The sequence below is a fragment of the Octopus bimaculoides genome, chromosome 2, assembly GCF_046866305.1.
Source record: "Octopus bimaculoides isolate indiv1 chromosome 2, ASM4686630v1, whole genome shotgun sequence".
NCBI classification, from domain to species: Eukaryota; Metazoa; Mollusca; class Cephalopoda; order Octopoda; family Octopodidae; genus Octopus; species Octopus bimaculoides.
This window is the reverse complement of record NC_142929.1, coordinates 77,153,530-77,162,156: the sequence shown is the minus strand read 5'-3', so window position 1 is coordinate 77,162,156 and position 8,627 is coordinate 77,153,530.

The following is an 8,627-nucleotide window of genomic DNA, read 5'->3' as shown; positions in this document are numbered from 1 at the left end:
ATAAGTCACTCTGTTAGTTCTGCAGATTATCAATTATACATAAATATACATACACACATACATACATACATACATACATACATACATACACACACATACATACATACATACATACATACATACATGCATACATACATACTAGAGCACCAGGAGTATTTTACTCCTATTTCTAGCAATGTAAGTGTCTCGACATGCTTAGTTACATTTAGTGACGATTGACTCTTTCCTTTATGGCATTATATTGGACGTAGGTATTTTTATTAATTTTTTTGCATACGCATTAGCATTCTGCTCAATCATCTATAGATTTCTATAGTATATGCATCTATATGCTGACTGGCGGAATTAGCCAACACCAGCCGATCGGGCGACTCTCACTGACGAAGCGTACGGAAATAAGCGAAACTAGACGTTTAATCTGAGAGATTCTCGATTCGGTCATGGCGCGGTTACTTCCCCTGTCAGCGTATGTGTATACATTTGCGCTCTTCTTACAGCACCAGGCGTATTCTACAACTATTTCTAGCAATATAGGTGTCTCGGCACCCTCACTCATATTTAGCAACGATTGAAATTTTCCTTTATGATATTACATTGCGCCTACATATATATATATATATATATATATATATATATATATATATATATATATATATATATATATATGTATATAAGCATCAGTACCAAGCAGTAAAAGGGAGTAAACGAATTTTAGGTTAGTTAAATTGTTTGTGGCATCTTTTGACATCTAAAAGCATATTTAGAGCAGCTAACGTGTGTGTGTATGTATGTATGTATGTATGTATGTATGTATGTATGTATGTATAGGCGCAAGCGTGGCTGTGTGGTAAGAAGCTTACTTCCCAACCACATGGTTCTGGGTTCAGCCCCACTGCGTGACACCTTGCGTGTGTGCCTTCTACTATATTCTTGCCTCAGGCCGACCGAAGCCTTGTGAGTGGATTTGATAGACGGAAACTGAAAGAAGCTTGTCGTATATATGTATAAATTTATGTGTGCGTCTTTGTGTCTGTGTTTGTCCCCAACCCTTGCTTGTTGGTCTGTTTACGTCCCTGTAACTAACGGTGCTTCAGCATGGCCGCAGTCAAATATCTGAAACCTTTAAAAAAATTAATATATATATATATGTGTGTGCGCGTGCGTGTGTGTGTGTGTGTGTGTGTGTGTGTGTAAGTTGTATGTATGTGTATCTCTGATTATGTGTGTGTGTGTGTACGTGTGTGCGTGCACGCGTAAGAGTTCGCACAATTCACCAAACCGTCAATGTATGTGTATATGTGTGCGTGTGTGAGAGTGTGTGGGTGAGTGTGTGCGTGTGTGCGCGTGTGTGCGCGCGCGTGAGCGTGCGTATTCTTAAAAATAAATGCGTGTGTGGATGTGTATATGTTAATATTCACCTGAGAGCAAGTGCATCATTTATCTGAGATTACGTACACACGCACACACACACACAGAGTATATAGAACGATAGATATACATATATATAAACATATACATAATGTTATATATATATATATATATATATATATATATATATATATATATATATATATATATATATATATGCATACATAAATTTGTGTGTATATTATATATAGATATATATACATATACACAATCATACGTATATACAATATTTATTTGTATACATATGTATACACACATACAATACTTCGCATGCCCATGCACACATCTGTAGGTGTGCATTCGCACACACCTGTGTATAACGCATTTCTTTGTATTTGTTCGACTGTGCAGCATGCGTGTCATTATTATAGCTTTCCATTTGCATCTAGGCGTGAGTTTGTGTGTGTGCGTTTATGTGTATGTGTTTGTGCATGTGCATGTGTGTATGCGTGTGTGTGTGTGTGAATGTGTGTGTATGCGTGTGCGCTTGTGTCTGTGTGTGTATACGTGCGTTTAGAAGTATGTAAAATGGCGGTCCGTAGGCAACGAACCGCTGAATTCTCAATATATGTATGTATGTATGTATGTATATATGTATGCATGTATGTATTTATGTGAGTGTGTGTGTGTATGTGTATATATATATATATATATACATATATATATCGATCTAGTCTCCAATTGCAAATCACAACATTTCTTCCAGGCCCCGCGTCAGTAGTTACGTCATGTCCTTATTCCCCAGGTTTCCTCGTCTCTCATCCCGCTGGAAATCCAACTCTTCATATATCTCTCCTATAGGTGCCGACTGTGAATAGCTAAAACGGGATATTGTCAGCCTTCGTCTGAGTGACCTTATGAATGTCAAGGTCACTAACCCGTACTCCAGATCCAAATGGTAAAACAAATGTACATACACATTCACATGCACAAATATGTATTTAAACATGTTATCGATAATACTCCGACAAAATATACTTTGTCTTCGGCAAAAGTTCTAGAAGATCTTTGGGCGAAAGAAAGAATATTTTGTCGGACAAACGATTATCGACAACATGTTTATTCACTCTCAGATTTATTTCCGAGTTCTTTATTCAAAGTGACCAGATAGTGCTTCTTTGAACTTGTCAACGACTGGAATATGTGTGTGCACACGTATGTTTAAGTGTGTGTGTGTGTGGTGTTTATATATAGAGAGAATGAGAGAGAGAGAGAGAGAGAGAGAGAGAGAGAGAGAGAGAGAGAGAGAGAGGGAGAGAGAGAGATAGTAAATTTCGAGCACGGGATAACTGTGAAAATATCTTCGAAAATTGGGTAAATACGTCTGCTGGCATGTTTTTTATCGTCTCCTTGGGGTATTTGCCCAATTTTCTAGACTAATGAAGTTCATGGAGTTATTTCTTATTTTCTTGTCATTTATTTAATTTCTTCTTACTGCTCTGTTCTCGATTGACGGTTTGTTCTGAAGCATATGCATACTATGTTAAGATACCAGGTTATTAGCATGGCTCTGCCTAGGCAAAATAATAATGGAAATAATAATAATAATAATAATAATAATAATAATAATAATAATAATAATAATAATAATAATAATAATAATAATAATGACAATGTTGATAATAATAATTTCGTAAAATGTCCCGGTAAAAATGGAATATAGCAGAGTATAGATGGTGGTTTTAAAGGTTATAGTGACTACGCAACGTTGCATTTTTTTTAGTTTAAACATATGATTGCAGATCAAAGCACGATTGCAGAACTATGTGCAATTCACACACATACACACACGCACACACACGCACACACATGCATATATGTATGTATACATACATATGTGTATGTGTGTATATATGTGTAATAAATCTGTATAGCTATATCTATCTACAGAGGCACATTCACATACTCATACATACGCACACACACATACACACACACACACACACACACACACACACATATATATATATATATATATATATATATATATATATATATATATATATATATATGTACATACACACACATACATATATACATATATGCATACATATAAATATAAGCAACAACAACAATAAGAAAAAGAAATGGAGAACTTAAGAATGAATGGAAATTCGAAAAAGTTAGGAAGGAGTATGGTGTAGATACAAAAGGCCTGAATGTTATAATTGAAGAACTAAATTAGCGCATACATGCAAAAAAAAAAACAGAAAAAAAGCAAAGATAACTAGGTTTGAGCAACGGATTAAGCAATACCAGCAAAACAATTTGTTTAGGACCGACCAAAAAAGATTTAACCAACTGATCAATGATAATAAAAAACGTGATAAGATTATTGCCTGATGAAAATCGAATTTTGTAGGGTAAGATATGGAGTAAGCAAGAACAACATAGTACTGCAGCTGAATGGCTCTGCAGTCTGAAGCAAACAGCTTCTTATCCCCAGCAAGAGGCTATCCACTTCACAGAAGACAGTATCAGAAATATGAGTAAAAAGATAAACAATTGCAAAGCAGCAGCACTTGATGGTGTACAAGGACTTTGAATAAAAAAGTTCAGTAGATGCCATAAATTGACTGCAAAGCAATCTAATGCATTGATCAATGGCGAAGAAGAAATCCCGGGCTGGTTGACAAAAGGACGAACAGTGCCTGAAGGATACATCAAACGGAAATGTTGCTGACAATTACAGACTAATTTCCTGCCTCCAATTAATGTGGAAGTTACTATCAGGAGGAATTGCAGAAGAACTGTATAAATTCCTGGATGAGAACGATATATTACCACCCGAACAAAAAGGCTATAAGAGATGCAGAGGTACTAAAAATCAAAAGATCAACTATTGATAGAGAAAATGTTAATGCAAGATTGTAAGCGAAGGAGACCAAATCTGGGAATAGCCTGGATTGACTATCGCAAAGCTTATGACATAATTCCACATTCGTGGATCAGCGAGTGCTCAGGTCTGTTTGGAATTTAGTGGAATGAAACGTGTTTCCTGAAAAGAAGTGTGGTGGGATGGAAAACTGAAGTGACACTTTACAGAAAAAGCCTGAGCATCCTGGGTATCAGAAGAGGGCTTTTCCAGTGTGATAGCCGATCTCCGTTGCTGTTTGTTCTCTGCATGCTACCTCTGACCTCGGTACTTAGGAAAATGAACCTGGGTTACCAACTAAAGGAAAAATCCCAAGCAATCAACCACCTCCTCTTCATGAATGATTTGAAACTATGTGGCAACGATGCGACTCAAGTGAGTTCCTTGATGAGCATGGTCCGCTGTTTTAGGACACAAGAGTGCGGAATAATCTACCTAAAAGGAGGCAAGATATAGTCCCTAGCAGAGATAGAATTACCGAACAAAAACCTGATTAGACAAATCGAAACGGAAGGATACAAATACCTTGGTGTACTAGAGTTCAACGAGATAATGGAAAAGGAGATGAAAGAGCAACTGATGATGGGGTATTTCCAAAGACTGAGGTTGGTATTGCACTCAAAATTGCCTGGATGGAATAAAATTCAAGCAGTTAATACGTGGGCGATAGCATTACTTTGGTATGGAGCGGGTATTACAAAATGGCAAAAAAAAAAGCGAAGAAAACACTGTGCAGTGATTTTGCCTGCTAAATTCAAAAATATCTACAGTTTTTCTCTATCAGGTCTTATTTTCTGACTAGACTTCATAGAGTAAGTATTTTAGTCATACAAGAGGCATATACTATGAATCAATAAAGAGAGCGTAACAAAATAAAACAAAGTACAAATAAAAATTCAAAATTGAAAATGCGCATTGGCAAAGATTGGTGCCGAGTTTCCATCTCTTTGATGTCTTGATGGAATCGTTCTTTTTGTTCATCGCTAACATCTCTGAGATTTTCAGGAAAACGATCAAGATGATTAAAAAGATAGTGCATTATGATGCTCATAATCGCGCCAATATCAGAAAATGTTAATATCAAGTTGGTAACAAGGTCTTTCTAGTTTTCACTTTTGTGTTTCTCAAGGAAATTTTGCACTATTTCTGCAAAGGCTAGCCAAGCTGATGCTTCGTTTCCACTCATCGTTTCCATGAAATTTGTATCCTTCAAGAGCTTACGGATCTGTGGTCTATTAAAATCCCTGCTTTAAGTTTTTCAATCCTCAGATCTGGAAATACACTGCAGATATACTTGAAGCACTCCCTATTTTTGTTGAGAGCTTTGACGAATTGCTTGAGCAATCCAAGTTTGATGTGCAAAGGGGGCAAAATGATCTTATCTCGCTCAACAAAAGATTCTTCCAATATACTGGCAGCTACATGGAGCCATATTTGTTCGAGGCGGCCAGTCTTTCCTAACATAGTGGTTTACTGTCCCACATGCAAGGAAAGCATTGTTGTCCATGAGAAAATTCACTATCTTTAAGTCAACGCAGATGACCCATTTATGATCATGATACAGTATCTTCTCTAAAACCAACTTAATTTCTTTATATTTTTCCTTCAGAGTTGTTGAGTGGCCAAGTGGGACAGAGCTGTACACATTTCCGTTGTGCAACAATACACATTTTAAACTATGCTTAGAGCTGTCTATGAAAAGACGCCATTCCTCTGGTTTGTATTTCTTAATGCAATGCCAAGTTTATTAAGAAGCCCACTGGTATTTCTGCAGTAAACCAGTTCTCCCTCTTTTGTGAAGAAAGAAAGGAACTCTTCATGCCGACTCCGATAAAAGGTTATATGGACACCATTCTCTAGAAGATTCTTCACTTTCAGTCAACAGTTCTGCAGAATTCTTCAGAAGCCAACAATTCTGTAGAACTTTTGGTGGGGTTCGAGTCACAAACTAGATCATTCAGCTATACTTGGGAGAATAGCTGAGGTAAAGTCTCAACTGAAAAGTCTTGATCTCTGGTGTCATCTTCAAGTGATGAATCTTCTTTGGTTGAAGGTAAAGTTATCTTAGGCAAGACATTGAAGGCAGGAACAGGAAGCTCTTCACTGTGCGGAACCAGTCTAACAGCAGAGGGAAGATTAGGATAGACCAGCGTTTGTCGATTTTTCCTGTTAATACCCTTCAAATTTAGGTTACAAAAATAGCAGACGTTCATGTGATGATAGGAATCCCGCCATACCATTGATATAGCAGACCTCATACTTTTCCTTGTCCCTTTGGTCCATTGTTACAAATGTTCTGTATATTGTTTGCAATATATTCTGCTCAATACTACAGAGCTGCCTGTCAGTTACTTGACCTTAACTAGTTGCGCATGTCCCTCGGTGGTTGACGATATGTGCATTTCTGATCACAAGCAGATGTAGTATGGGAGCATCATAACCATGTGTCGAGAGGAATTCTTTGGGGTTTGAATATTTCACCTCTGGAAACATGGGTGTTTCGTTTAACATCCTTAAACAACCCTTATTCAGGGAACTTTTGGGAGGGATGGTCTACCCGACCTGAAGAAAATTCTATCTGGACCCCAGCAGCAAGGTCATGGACTGTTTATCTTGATATTAGATTACCATGTCACGCACATATGGTTATGATGCATGTGCCTGGTGTACCCGTATCAGACTGGTAGTCATGATGGGTATACTGGGCCTCGTATATTTTACACCAGTGCCACTTTGATGGCATGCACTGCTGTCTAACTCAATAATAATACTAATGGTCTCAAATTTTTCCACAATATAAGCTTATAAATAAATAAATGTGTACATATACAGGCACAGGAATGGTTGAATGGTAAGTAGCTTGTTTACTAACCAAATGGTTCCGGGTTCAGTCCCTCTGCATGGCACCTTGGGCAAGTGTCTTCTATTATAGCCTCGGGCTGACCAAAGCCTTGTGAGTGGATTTGGTAGACGGAAATTGAAAGAAGCCCGTCGTATGTGTGTGTGTGTGTGTGTGTGTGTGTCTGTAGTTGCCCCCCCCCCGCCCCGCCAACGTTGCTTGACATGCGTAGCTGGTGTGTTTACGTCCCCGTAACTAGCGTTTCGGAAAAATAGACCGATAGAATAAGTATTAGTCTTACAAAGAATAAGTCCTGGGGTCGATTTGCTCGACTAAAAGGTGATGCCGCTGTTAAATGACTGAAACAAATAAAAGAATAAAAGAATAAAAGAATAAAAGAATATGCGCATACGCACGCACACACATCCATATATATATAATGAATATATACAAATATAATGAAGGCATGTCGCCTAATGGGTAAGGGTGCACGGTTCACGATCATGATTCCATCGGTTCCATTCCTTAATCAGATATGTTGCGTCATCGATCAAGGTACTTTCTTTCATGTTGCTCCAGTTTATTCAGCTGCAAATGAGTACTAACCGAATGCTAATGCACCTTCTTTCACTCTTTCTCTCCTTATTTCTTTCCTTCTCTCTCTCTCTCTATCTCTCTCTCTCTCTCTCTCTCTCTCTCTCTCTCTCTCTCTCTCTCTCTCTCTCTCTCTATCTCTCTCTCTCTCTCTCTCTCTCTCTCATTCTCTATCTCCCTCTCTCTCATTCCAGATGTCACATTCCGGATGTTCCATTAGATCAAGAATGAGGAGGCTAAGAGCTGGTCTATATTTGCTCGTAACCACTCAGGTACCAAAAAACAATTAGCGAAAGCATGGGACATATTACCAAGTTATATATATTCGTTGTGGAGGCGCAATAGCCCAGTGGTTAGGGCAGCGGACTCGCGGTTATAGGATCGCAGTTTCGATTCCCAGACCGGGCGTTGTGAGTGTTTATTGAGCGAAAACACCTAAAGCTCCACGAGGCTCCGGCAGGGGATGGTGGCGAACCCTGCTGTACTCTTTCACCGCAACTTTCTCTCACTCTTACTTCCTGTTTCTGTTGTGCCTGTAATTCAAAGGGTCAGCCTTGTCACACTGTATCACGCTGTGGAGTGCTCAGCCACAAATGCGTTAATTTCACGAGCAGGCTGTTCCGTTGATCGGATCAACTGGAACCCTCGACGTCGTAAGCGACGGAGTGCCAACAACATATTCATTGTTAGCGAGCGGTTTTTGGTACAGTGTACCTAGGCTTAAGTTTATATATAAAAATGTTATGCATAGATGGAGTGTCTGCGTTTATATGTATGTTATGTATGTCCTGTAACTTAGCTGTTCGGTGAAGATATAAATAAGTCCCTATCACTGAAATATATCCTGGTGTCCACATGATCGGTGAGAAATCTTTGTAGGCTTCATTCCAA